Source organism: Aotus nancymaae, unplaced genomic scaffold (genome assembly GCF_030222135.1).
Source record: "Aotus nancymaae isolate 86718 unplaced genomic scaffold, 86718_ANA_hifiasm-v0.15.2.pri h1tg000003l, whole genome shotgun sequence".
Classification (NCBI taxonomy): Eukaryota; Metazoa; Chordata; class Mammalia; order Primates; family Aotidae; genus Aotus; species Aotus nancymaae.
The window spans coordinates 68327905-68341770 of record NW_026988414.1 but is presented as its reverse complement, the minus strand read 5'-3'; the positions used below and the strand labels follow the sequence as shown (position 1 = coordinate 68341770).

The 13866-nt window shown below is 46.2% G+C and overlaps 1 long non-coding RNA gene across 1 annotated transcript in view; it reads right to left on the bottom strand.

The window, feature by feature from the left end:
* Positions 1-13866, bottom strand: part of LOC135275102 (uncharacterized) — a 100526-nt gene that overhangs the window by 2896 nt on the left and 83764 nt on the right. The window lies entirely within an intron of this gene.

Genomic DNA, 13866 nt, shown 5'->3' with positions numbered 1-13866 from the left:
AACTCCAGCCTAGGCCAATCAGCTTAAAGTCTGGACTTTTGTGTGATGATTATTAGAAATAACACTCTTTTGAGGAGCGATGGTCAAAATATTCACTAATCTTCCCAGCTCAGGTTCTGAACCCCTGGAACCAGCATAGGCTCCATAGGAATAGACCCGGCTCAGAGCAATCAGTTTGGCAACCGAGCTTAATTCCTGAAATGGTTCCACCTCTCCCACCCTGGCTGTAAAGCGTGATTGCAGATGCTGCTGGCAGCCTTTTTGTGATCATGAGATAAGCCACCCTGAAAATTAAAAGGATACTCAGAGGAGGACTGAATCAAGAGAACTGCACTGCCAGCCTCCTGGGCAGACTGTGCCAAAGCCCACACTCAGTATTGTTCAGTCCTGTTTGCATTAGGATTCTATACTATGTGATGATGGATTTTACATCTTCTCAATTATCTTCTTACTTCACACTCAGTTAAGGTTAAACCGAGGTCTAGAGCAAAAAAGAAAAGATCTTATCTGAACTCTTATAGAACCAGAACCTTAATCTTTTTTCTGTCAAACCAGTGCTCTCCTAATAAACCATAAAACCTCTTCTACCACATTGTGGGCAGCAGCACAGACTCTATCAATATTTGTTGAGTGAATTAATTACTAAATGAGAATGGGATCAAGGGAAGTTCTGGTGAGGGCACAGGGCAAGCCAGGGTTTGGAGTGAAGGAAGGACAGTGTGGAGAGCGACAGTGAACAGAAACCCCCAAGTGTTTATTCTATTTTAATCACACGAGCACATTTGCTGTACAAAAGGCTTCCTTAAACTCCAGGGAGTTTCTGTGGATAAATCTCTGATTGCCACTTGTCCAGAAACAATAAATACCCAAAGCACAGAAAGTATTTGGAAGTTTATTATGAAAAAAACTGAAAGGGCTCTAGAAAGAAAGATGTAAGAGTGCCAAACCCATCAGGAACTTGTAGGTAACAGAGTCCCAGTACTGTCACATAGTTCTCTTCTGAACAGGAGGGGGAGAAAGTCTGTCACTGTGCAATTAGCAAATGCCATCATTCTTCATGAAACTTCACTTTTTTATATACATAAAATGGAAAAAACTAATAATACGGACTCACTGCCGTGGTTTGAATGTCCCCTCCAAAATTCATGTTGAAATGTAATTGATGATATTAAGAGGTGGGTTCTTTAAGAGGGAGTTAGGTCATTCAGGCCTGCCTCATGAATGGATTAATGCCATTATGGCAGAAGTGGGTTAACTGTCATGGGAGTAGGCAGTCCCCACCCTCTCTCTGGTTCAAATGCTCACTTGTCCTTCTGCCTCCCGTCATGGAATGGTACAGCATGATGGCCCTCACCAGATGTCAGCACCATTCTCTTGGACTTCCAAGCCTCTAGAATCATGAGCCAAATACATTTCTATTCATTGTAAATTACTCGGTTTCAGATATTCTGTTATAGCAGCAGAAAATAGACTAAGACGCCCACTGCGCTTTATCTTTGGACCAGATGTTTCAACATTCAGAAATGCTGGGTTTTAGAAAAGTTACATGGTGCATAACACTATATTATGGCGCACTCAGTGGGTTCTGGGGAACACCCTGTAATCAAATGCATTAATATTTTTGTAGGGAAACTTATAGATATTTACAGTAAATGGCATAATTAAGACCATAAATAGTCTCACAGCAGTTCAGTCCAGGACTTGCCACCAAGTGAGTTATAAAAATCTTTTGGTTGTCAGAGCTTTTTGAATTATTTTTGGAGACAGGGTCTTGCTCTGTCACACAGGCTGGAGTGCAGTGGCATGATTATGGCTCACTGCAGCCTCCAACTCTTGGGCTCAAGTGATGCTCCTGCCTCAGTTTCCCAGGACAGGGGTCTCACTTTGTTGCTCAGGCTAGTCTCAGATTCCTGGCTTCAAGGGATCTTCCCACCTCGGCCTCCCAAAGTGCTGAGATCACAGACATGAGCCACCACACCCTACCACTTTTTGGGATTTGAAACTGGGGTTAAGGGATGATGGGTACATTCCTTATTGGGCTGTTGGAAGAATTGGATGAGATAAAGCCAGTGGCTGGCTTAGAGGAGTCACTCAATGTGTTACCAGTGTTACTTTACTTCTGCTTCTAGATATGAATGTCCCACATGGGCTCCAATCTCTACCTGGAGGAAGGCCATTCTCTCATGGCCCCCTCTGGGGCTGCCCTGCATCCCTGAGGCCTGTTTACACCCTAAGGTTGAGATGTCGCAACCACCTGATGCACTCCAGCACCAAAGGCCTCTCTACTTGCCTCAGGGCCAATGCGAGGACCTGCTGGGTTCTAGAATTCTGTGACAACTGCCCCTACTTGGTGGTGCCCAGCCCCCTCCTCCTTTTTTTGCCTGCCTTCTTAAAAGACCACAGGGGTTGTCCACCTGACTGCACAGTCCTCTGCACAGGAAGCCAAGTCAGGCACAGCGGGGCTGGCAGTAGTCGGGCTGCAAAGTTAAGGGCAAGATCACCAGGCACTGACTTTTTATCACACAATGCAGAAACCACACACAAGACTGGAGCGAGGGTGAAACAAGGAAGGCACCTCAGGCACAAAATTGAAGGAGGCCTTAGGGACCCTCTCACCTTTTTCTCATCCTGGTTCTGCTCACAAATTGAATATGAGGTCAAAGCAAGAGCGTTTACCCAGGAAAAGGCAGACCAGAGAGAAAAGGATTGGCTGTATTAGTTATCTATTGCTGCCTGACAAATTACCTCCAAAAAAAAAAAAAAAAAAACGGTTTAAAACAATAATCATCCCTTCTTATCTCATGCAGGCACTAGATCAGAACGTCTCACAAGGTGACAGTCAAGATGTTGGCCAGGGCTGTGGTCCCTGAAGCCCTGACAGGAGCTGAAAGGTCCACTTCCAAGGTAGCTCATTCCCATGGCTGGCAAGTTGGTGGTGGATGTTGGTAGCAGGCCCTAGTTCCTCTTAGGTGGGTCTCTCCACAGGCTGCTTGAATGTCCTCCTGACATGGTGGCTGACTTCCCCCAGAGTGAGCAATCCAAGAGACCAGTGCGAAAGTTGCAATACTTTTTATCACCTAGTCTAAGGAGTCACACACACTGTCATTTCCACAGAATTCTATTGGTCACACAGCACTAACCATGTGGGAAGGAACTAACTACACAGAGAATAGGTACCATGATGTGAGGCTCAGTAGGGACCATCTCAGATGCTTGCCATCATTGGTCTGCCTTCTTGCCCTCTGTAATTCACATCCCTCTTAAATTAAAATTATCAGACTCCCAAGCCTTTCAACATGCCCAAAAAATCACCCAATGACAACATAAGCTTGAGGTCCAGTATCTTATTATTTAAATGAGATCCTGGCATAAATGAAGGTCCCATGATGTGGATCCTCAAGTGCAGCTCCTAGAGTATAGTTCCTCTCCATCCTAAAACTATAAACTAAAGATATACATTATCTGCGCCCCCACACACCCAACTTCCAATGGTGGACAGGCGTAGGATCATTGCCCCTAAATTCTCTTTCCTCATTCAAAAATGGGGAAAGCAAGAGGCATATGGAAGTCACTGGCCCATAGCAATTTTGAAATCCAGCAGAGCAGATGTTAATCATTTCTTGATTGGGACTCAGTCCTACCACCGCCCAGAAATGATACTTCATGTTTCTTCAGCACTGCCTAGAACTCTTGTTTGTTGGATCACACAGTTCATTAGGACCACTTGCTATTTCCCAGGTTATCACGAGTGACAGTGTTGCTAAACTTTTTACCATTACATAACGAAGAATCTCTTCTCTCAAGTGTTTTACTTTTACTTTTATTTTTTTAGAGATAGAATCTCACGGCAGGGCGCGGTGGCTCACGCCTGTAACCCCAGCACTTTGGGAGGCTGAGGTGGGCAGAACACGAGGTCAAGAGATCGAAACCAGCCTGGCCAATGTGGTGAAACCCCGTCTCTGCTAGAAATACAAAAACTAGCTAGGCGTGGTGGTGAGCATCTATAGTCCCAGCTACTCTGGAGGCTGAGGCAGGAGAATTTCTTGAACCCGAGAGGCAGAGGTTGCAGTGAGCTGAGATCGCACCACTGCACTCCAGCCTGGCACCTGGCGACGGAGCAAGACTCCATCTCAAAAAAAAAAAAAAAGAGATAGAGTCTCACTCGTCACCCAGGCTGAAATGCAGTGGCATGATCATAGCTCCCTATAGCCTTGAACTCCTGGGCTCAAGTGCCTCAGCCTCCTGAATAGCTAGGACTACAGGTGCACACTACCATGCTCCAGTAATTTTTTAAAATTTGTTGTACAGATGAGGTCTCACTATGTTGCCCAGGCTTGTCTTAAACTCCAGACCCTATGTGATCCTCCCAGCTTAGCTTCCTAAAGTGTTGGGATTACAAGCATGAGTACCTGACCCTCCTCACTTTCTCTTAAATTCTTCTTGCATCATCATCATAGCCATCAGGCATCTGTGAAGTCTCTTGAAGTCCCTTTAACCTATCATGCACCCTCTCCTCCCAGCTTCTGCCCAAATCCAGCGTCAAAGCCACTCCCACGTTTGTTACAGCAGCACCACGCTTCCAGGCACCTGAATCTGCACTGTTTCTATTGCTGTATGGTAAATACCCCAAAACTTGGTGACTTAAAACAATAGTAATCATGGCCAGGCACGGTGGCTCACGCCTGTAATCCCAGCACTTTGGGAGGCCAAGGTGGGTGGATCACAAGGTCAGGAGTTCAAGACTAGCCTGGCCAAGATGGTGAAACCCCATCTCTACTAAAAATACAAAAATTAGCCAGGCGCAGTGGCAGTTGTCTATAATCCCAGCTACTTGGGAGGCTGAGGCAGGAGAATCACTTGAACCCAGGAGGTGGAGGTTGCAGTGAGCTGAGATCACACCGCTGCACTCCAGCCTGGGCAACAGAGCAAGACTCTGTCTCAAAAAAAAAAAAAAAATAGTAATCATTTATTTTCTCTGTTTCCGTGGGTCAGAAATTCAGAAGTGCCTTGGCTGGGTAGTGCTAGTTCAGGATGGAGGTTGCAGACATACATCAGCTCAAGCTACAGTCATCTGCGGGCTTCACTGGGGATGGAGGATCCTTTTTCAAGGTGGCTCATTCACATGGCTGCTGAGTTGGAGCTGGCTGAGGGCTCATGTTCCTCTCTGTGGGAGCCTTTCAATAGCCGTGCCTGATGATCCCCACAACATGCCACTAATGAGACTGATAATAATCATCTTATCATACAAATACAATGTAAAACTACAGTTGAGATCAGTACAATGAAAAGGATGTACTTTTGCTCATATGAGTGCAAATAAAGAGTTGACCTAATCAGGAAAGTCATGGAAGACTTCCCTAAGGAGTTGATGCCTGGGCTGAGCTGTGGGAGATGAACTCCTCTAACCAGACATAAAGAGAATAAAGCCGGGCACAATGGCTCACACCTGTAATCTCAACACTTTGGGAAGCCAAGGCAGATGGATTACTTGAGCTCAGGAGTTCGAGACCAGCCTGGACAACATGAGGAAATCCCATCTCTACCAAAAATACAAAAAATTAGCCAAGTGTGGTGGCACACGCCTGTAATCCCAGTTACTTGGGAGGCTGAGGTGGGAGAATCGCTTGAGCCCAGGAGGTGGAGGATGCAGTGAGCTGAGATTGTGCCACTGCACTCCAGCCTGGGTGACAGAGGGAGATTCCATCTCAAAAATTAAATAACAGTAATTTAAAAAGAGAAGAGTATTACAGGAACAGGGAGCAGCATGTCTTAAGGCTCTGAGGCAGGAAAGAGGATAAATCTTTCTAGAACCTAATGAAGGCCAGTGAGGCTGAGGACAGAGTGAGGTGGAGCAGGGGAAGATTAGGCTGGAGGTAGAGAGGGAAGAGCCAGACAAGAGATGTGGACATAACACCCAACCCCTTCATTTGTGTAACAGTGGAAACATCTCAACATACCTTTCTACATACTCTTATTTTTGCTTTCACATTCTAAGTAAGAATGCTAGCACGTTACCATGTGCACACTGGAACTCAGAGGGGTTAAGCAAATAGGTTCAGGTCACACTGCAAGACAGAGACCAAGGTAAGACTTACTTTCTCACTAGGATAGCCACATTGTGCCACCTCTCTAAAGAGAAATCGCCCCTTCCTGACTTTCCTCTTCCCGTGTGTTAACGCTTCTCCAGGAGTTGCCAGTGTGTCTTTACCAATCATGATTGCACCTGGCACTCACAAAACCTCCTGGAGGTGTACACAATCCCCTGTCATCAAGAGCTTCCTTCTCCCTCTCTTTACATCTCCCCTTACCCTGCACCACCCCAGCACCCTTGCTCGCACCTAGCACCCAGGGGCTATACTTCCATCAGGCAATAACAGGTCATAGTCCATGGCTATGTAGGCTATTGCAGGCTGGCTTCCTCCGTCCCCACTCCAGATGTGTTTTCAGTAGCGCCCAGGGTTTCCTGGAAACCCAGATTGGGAAATCTTCAGAGCCCACGCAAGGAGGGCAGTGTGCTCATCTGAATAGGTTCTAAGGCTGAAATCTTCCGTGAACGGCCTGCCTCAGCAGCTGCTCCCTCGAGCTTCCAGTGAACTTTCCAGGCAGATAAGAAGTGACTGTGAACAGGATGGAAGGGAAGGCCATGGCTTTGCTATCTGCCTCTTGCTAGGTAGGCGGCCATTACGAAACAGACAGAAGAAGCCATTTTCATGTCCCTCCTTTCTAAAAGCACTGACGCCACCCTTGGCATTGCCTTCTCTGCTTTCCCTCAGCCAGTATGAGACAGCACCCAGCCCGAGACCTTGCTACGGAATCATTCATGCTTCTAATTTTTTTCCTTTTTTGATTTAAATCTTTCTTTCTTTTTGTCAAGACGGGGTCTCATTATGTTGCCCAGGCCGATCTTAAACTCCTGGGCTCAAGCGGTCCTCCCACTTTGGCCTCCCACGGTGCTAGAATTGCAGGCATGAGCCCCTGTGCCCAGCCATTCTAACTTCTGACAATCTGATAAGGGCAAAAAGTACCTTCCGACTCTGCTGCTTTCGTCTGCACCTCCCTACTTTCTATTAAAATTGAGCAACACCTGTATGTTGATTAGCTGTTTGCCAATTGTTCTTCCTTCAAGGACTCCAGCCCCTTGGAAGTGGAGCCTCTCCAGGTGTGTTTGGTGAGTTGGAGTGGAGCAGAACTCTCCCCTCCCTTGTTTTGCACAATGTGCTTCTGTTCATACAGCCTAATGATTGAGCACTGGGCATGAAGTGCTCACAGAGCAATGCCCCTAGCTGCCATCCCCCTGGGGGTGTCTTATGTTACTTGAAAATGTCATGTTGGCATAACTAGTGGGAACTTGTTTTGAGCTTGGGACCAAAGGTCCTCCCTCCTGGCAGTGGGATAGGGATGACACAGCAGAGAGAATGCAGAGAGCCTTTGGGAGCTGCAGCCTCACCTAGGCACAGTGTGAGGTGCAGGGCAGACTTGAGAGCCCTCCAGAGGAGCTACTTACAGACTGGTCTTTGAGCCACAGCACAAGAAGAAGCCAAGAGTTCTCTGCACTCAACGTCGATGTCAGCTAGGTCCACCTAGGTCAGATTTTTGAGGAGGCCAAGACTGGGGTGAGGCAAGTAAAGCACAAAATTTACAGAGGCACCGGCTCCCGGGGTCAGCCCGCACTAGAGCAGCCCTGAGGGTGAGTGCCGCCTTCAGTTTTGTGCCTAGGCACCTTTGCCTCACCCTAGTCCCAGCCCAGCCTGGGAGACAGGAACGTGGTGGGGGCCAGAGGAGTCGGGACAGTCCCCTTGTCCATGAGAATCCAGGTTTAACTCTCAGAGAGGAGGAAGTGCTGGCTGGGAAAGGAACCCACTCTACCTCCTTTGTGGCTGTTTGCGTGTTGTGAACTTTCTGTTCTAAATCCAGGGTATTAGTTCAATGGTTCTTAACAACGCCTCTGGCAGTCTTTATAAGGTCCTGTGTCAGTTAGTGGGAAACAGAACCCAGTGTAGCTATTTTCTTGTTTGTTTGTTTCTTTTTTTTTTTTTGAGACAGAGTTTTACACTCTGTCACCCAGGCTGGAGTGCAGTGGCGGGATCTCGGCTCACTGCAATCTCTGCCTCCCAGGTTCAAGCAATTCTCCTGCCTCAGCCTCCTGAGTAGCTGGGATTACAGGCGTGCACCACCAAGCTCAGCTAATTTTTGTATTTTTAGTAGAGATGGGGTTTCACCATGTTGGCCAGGCTGGTCTCGAACTCCTGATCTCAGGCGACCCACCCACTTCGGCCTCCCAAAGTGCTGGAACTACAGGCCTGAGTCACTGCACCTGCCCCAGTGTAGCCATTTTCAACAGAAAAGCATTTAATACAGGGATTTTTTAAAAAATGGAATATGATGCAGCTATAAAAAAAAAAATGAGTTCATGTCCTTTTCAGGGACACGGATGAAGCTGGAAACCATCATTCCCAGTAAACTAACACAGGAACAGAAAACCAAACGCCACATGTTCACCATAGGCAGTAGTGAACAATGAGAACACATGGACACAGGGAGAGGGCATCACACTACCGGGGCCTGTCAGGGGGTGGGGGGCAAGGGGAGGGAGGGTATTAGGACAAACACCTAATGCATCCAGGGCTTAAAACCTGGATGACAGGTTGATAGGTGCAGTAAACCACCATAGTACATGTATACCTGTGTAACAAACCTGGATGTTCTGCACATGTATCCCATAACTTAAAGTAAAATAAACAGACAAGCATTGGAAGGGCTAGAGCAGCAGGCTCTTGCCCGTGCCTCCAAGAATGTCTCTCCAAAAACCACAGAACCAACCCACTGAGAGAGCTGTTCCCTCTGACACAGACAGGACTGGGGAGAATCAGGAGACCACCACTCTTTCTTCAAGAATGCAGCCCCTTAGCTGTGGTCCCGGGATCTGAAGCCAGAAGCTAGGGTCATAAAGTCATCACAGCCGTTTTTCTCACCTTCAACAAGGCAGGAGCTTGGATGCAGAAACACTGGGGCAGAGGGCCCCACATCTCTACCTCTCTCACAGAAAACTGCGCCAAGCAACAGAAAGGGAGCCTCTGCCTCACTTCCACTCCACATCTCAGCTTGATGGCATCTCATTGGCAGATCGAAGCGTACTGCCAGGGCAATAGCTGCAGTAGAGTTTGAGAAATGTCATTTTTATCTTACCTCCCATGACAGCCCAGGGAGACGCCATAGAAAGAGGTGAGAATGGGTGCTGAAAACCAGTGGACAATACCCAACTCAGGTCTCAGGTTTAAAGGCTCCTGCAGGTGAGGGAAGAGAAACTAGGGGACTTCGTGCTATTTACAGGCACACCTCATGGTACTGAGCTCACTTGCTTGTGCTCAGCAGATGCTGCTATTGTACAAGTTGAAGGTTGTGGCAATCCTGCATACAGCGAGTCTCTCAGGGCTATTTTTCCTACAGGTTGTGCTCACTTTGTGTCTGTGTTGTCACATTTTGGTAATTCTCACGATATTTCAAACTTAGTCATTATTATGACATCTGTTATGGTGATCTGTGATCAGTGATCTTTGATGTTCCTATTGTAATAATTTTGGGGTGCCATGAACCACACCCATGGAGAACTTGATAAATGTCGTGTGTGTGTTCTGACTGCTCCTACTGGCTAGTCCCTGTCTCTGTCCCTCTTCTTGGGCCTCCCTATTTCTTGAAACACAAAAAATATGGACATTAGGCCAATTAATAACCCTATAATGGGTTATTAATTATTCAAGTGGAAAAAAAGAGTCACAGTCTGTCACTTTCAACCAAAAGCTAGAAAAGATGAAGTGTGTGAGGAAGGCGTGTCAAAAGCCAAGAGAGACTGAAAGCCAGGCCTCTCACACCAGTTAGCCAAGCTGAGAATGCAAAGGAAATGTTCTTGAAGGAAACGAAAAGTGCTATTCCAGTGAACACACGAATTGTAGGAAAGCGAAACAGCCTGATTGCTGACATGGAGAAAGTTTGAGTGGTCTGGATGAAAGATCAAATCAGCCACAACATTCCCTTAAGCCAAAGCCTAATCCGGAGCCTAATCCTCTTTTAATTCTACAAAGGCTGAGGGAGCTGTGAAAGCTCAGAAGAAAAGTTGAAAGCTAGCAGAGTTTGGTTCATGAGGTTTAAGGAGAGAAGCCATCTCCAGAATGTAAAAGTGCAAAGTGAAGCAGAAAGTGCTGATTGAGAAGCTGCAGCAAGTTATCCAGAAGACCTAGCTAAGATGATTGATGAAAGTAGCTGCACTAAACAACAGATTTTCAACATAGATGAAACAGCCTACTGCTGGAAGAAGTTGCCATCCAGGACTTTCATAGATAAAGAAAAGTCAATGCCTGACTTCCATGCTTCAAAGGACGGGTTGACTCTCTTCTTAGGGGCTAATGCAGCTGGAGACTTTAAGTTGAAGCCCATTCCTCCTTTACCATCCCAAAAATCCTAGGGCCATTAAGAATGATGCTAAATCTACTTTCCCTGTGCTCTGTCAGTGGAACAACAAAGCTTGGATGATAGCACGTTTGTTTACAACATGGTTTCCTGAGTATTTTAAGCCTAATGTTGAGACCTACTGCTCAGGAAGAAAGATTCCTTTCAAAATATGACTGCTCATTGCCAATGGACCTGGTCACCCAAAAACTCTGATGGAGATGTACAAAGAGATGTACAATTCATGTTTTCATGACCACTAGCACAACATTCGTTCTTAGCCCATGGATCAAGGAGTAATTTCAACTTTCAAGTCTTATTATTCAAAGAATATATATTTTTTTAAGTTTTAGCAGTCATAGATAGTGATTCCTTAGATGGATCTGGGAAAAATAAATTGAAACCTTTCTAGAAAGGATTCCTCCTTCTAGATGCCATTAAGAGCATTTGTGATTCATACAAGGTTAAAATAGCAATAGGAGTTTGGAAGAAGTAGATTCCAACTCTCATGGATGACTTTGAGGGCTTCAGACTTCGGTGCAGGACGTAATTGCAGAAGTGGCAGAGACACAAAATTATAAGTGGAGCCTGAAGATGATACTGAATTGTTGCAATTTTGAGATAAAACCTCAGCAGATGAGGAGTTGCTTCTGACAGATACACAAAGAAAGTGGTTTCTTGAGGTGGAATCTACTGGTGCAAAAACCGTGAACATTGTTGAAATGACAACAAAGTATTTAGAATATCACAAACTTAATTGATAAAGCAGGAATGGAGATTAAGAGGATTGACTCCAATTTTGAAAGAAGTTCTTCTGTGGATAAATGTTATCAAACCTTTCATGTTACAGAGAGATCTTTTTTGAAAGGAAGAGTCAATTGATACAAGGAACTTCATTGTTTTTGACCTTTAAGAAACTCCCACTGTCATCCCAATCTTCAGTAACCACCATGCAGATCGGTCAGCAGCCATCAGCACTGAAGGAAGACCCTCCACCAGCAAAATGATTACAACACCCTAAATATTCTGATGATCGTTAGCATTTTTATCAATAAAGTATTTCTAACTAAGATAGGTACATTGTTTTTTGGACATACTGCTATTGCTCACTTAATAGACAACAATATAATGTAAACATAACTTTTATATGCACTGGAACACCAAAAAAATCATGTGACTTGCTTCACTGTGATATTTACTTTATTGTGGTGGTCTGGAACCGAATCTGCAATCTCTCTGCAGTGTGCCTGTGTTAGAGTAAGGACCTGGAGCTCAGGCATGGGCAAACGTGGCCACAAAGTCCCAACGCCCCCACCTCGCAGACCTCTGCCTTTGCCAGGCTGCTCATTGTCCACGGGCCACACAACTGATGGAGGCCCAGGTGACCTTTCATTTGCAAGCCCTTGAGCACGTGCAGGAGAATTCAGCAGTACAGGGCAGGATGTGGCTAAAGCACGCCTCCCTTCACCCCGTCCCAGATCCCAGACTCCAGAATCTCAGGAGACTGAAACTGCAAATATGTGACAAGTCTGAGGAATTTGCCTCCTTCAGAGCATTAGTGACATTGCTGCAAGTCTGTGGATTCTCCACTTGGTGGATTTGTGTCTGCCTCCGATTCCTCGCTTTGTTTTACCTAAGCGCTTTTCTAGTATCTCTGGCAATGGGATCTGGAAATGAGTTGGCATCTGGTCTAATCGTTTGGTGGAGTACGTCTGGTTTCCCACCTGTCAGCTGGAGCTCCCTGGCTTTCTTAGCATCTAGATCCATGTGGCTGGAAACACTAACCCCTGACTTATGTTTCAAGGTCTCCCCTGAGACTTCACTGGGTTAGGCTGGAGCTTAGGGTCCAAGCATGGCTTCAGCCTCTGGTGCCCTCCCTCACACACCACGTGGAGGTGTGAAGCAGGACACAGGGGAAGGGAGGGCACAGGGGAAGGGAGGCTGAGTCTCTTCCCTGGGCAACTCAAACCTGCTCACACAGAGCATCGGACGGGACTGGAAAGACGTCCTGTTAATACAGTTCTGAGCACACTGCATGACAAACACCCTAGGGTCACGCTGTCATTCTTTCTTTTCTCCCCTACTTAGAAAAGTGGCAAAGGAGTGCTACACTCTGCTTCCTAATGGCCTTCCGACTTCACCCCTGTCCCCAAAGCCCACCACACATTTCTCACGGGCTCTGCCACCCACAGAGCATCCTAGCATCTCATCACCTTTCTGGCTACTCCGTCTTCCTCCCTCTTTTTCTGTATTTTTGTTTTCTTTCGTTGCTTTTTACTTAATCTCCCATCTCAGGAACAAAAGTGACAAGGTTTCCATCTTCAGCAGCAAGCTAGCTTATTCTCTGGGGGTCCAGCTGACACGTTTGCCCTCCAAGTCTCTCTCTTCAGTCCAGTGACTTATCCAGAAAGTTTCTCAAAGTCGGTTCCCATTCCATGTGGAATGTTGGTGCCAGCTGTTAGGACAGTAAATGGTTCACCTCATTACTAATGTGTGTACACACACACACACACACACAAACACACATATATACACACATGTGCATGTGTATATATTACATATAGCTATAGCTATAAAATCACGTATCTCAATGTCTTCAATATACACAAATTGTGCCTAAGCAGTCCTTACAAGCAATGTTTTAAATGATGTGCAAATTCTCATATCTTCTTAAAACTAACATGGCTTGCCCTCCCTTCTCTGGTTCCCCTTCTCACTGCCTTCCTCCCACACCGTTACCTTTCCACAGTTGCGACTCCCATCCCAAGTGTGGCACAAAGCACACTAGGTGTGAATCAATAGTTGTCATCCTGAGAACTGAGCAGGGCGGCTATGCTTGACCGTGTGTGTTCCCAGGGGAAGCCCAGTGCCATCGAAGCTATATTGTAAGGACCAAGAGGGCTGGCCCCCCACTGATCTGTGACTTGCGGTTTCTTCTAGATGAGTCAGCCAAGGTGGGGACGTGAAATGAATCAAGCAGTGTTTATCAATGATGCTTTGAAGAAAGATGCCAGCACTCATGGCTTCACACACAACAGCCTCAGAACTCCTGGCTTTAGATGTACATCCAGGCCAGGTTCTCCAAACCTCAGCACAGTTCAGATGCTCTGGGCTGCCCTGTTCACTGAAGGATGCTTAGCAGCAGCCCAGGCCTCTACCCCCTGGATATCAGGAGTACCCCCAAGCCCTCAGCTGGGACAACCAAAAAGTTCTCCTGACATTGCCATATGTCCCCCTGGAAAGTATCACCCCCCGTTGAGAATCAGTGCTCTGTGTCTGTATAGATACATATTGTGTATACAGCAACGTATACATACATACAAACAATTAAATATTTATATGTCCTTATTTTGAGTTGGCATCTGGTATAAACTTTTCATTCAATCAGCATATGCACAAAACAGAAATGTGACATATTTTCTT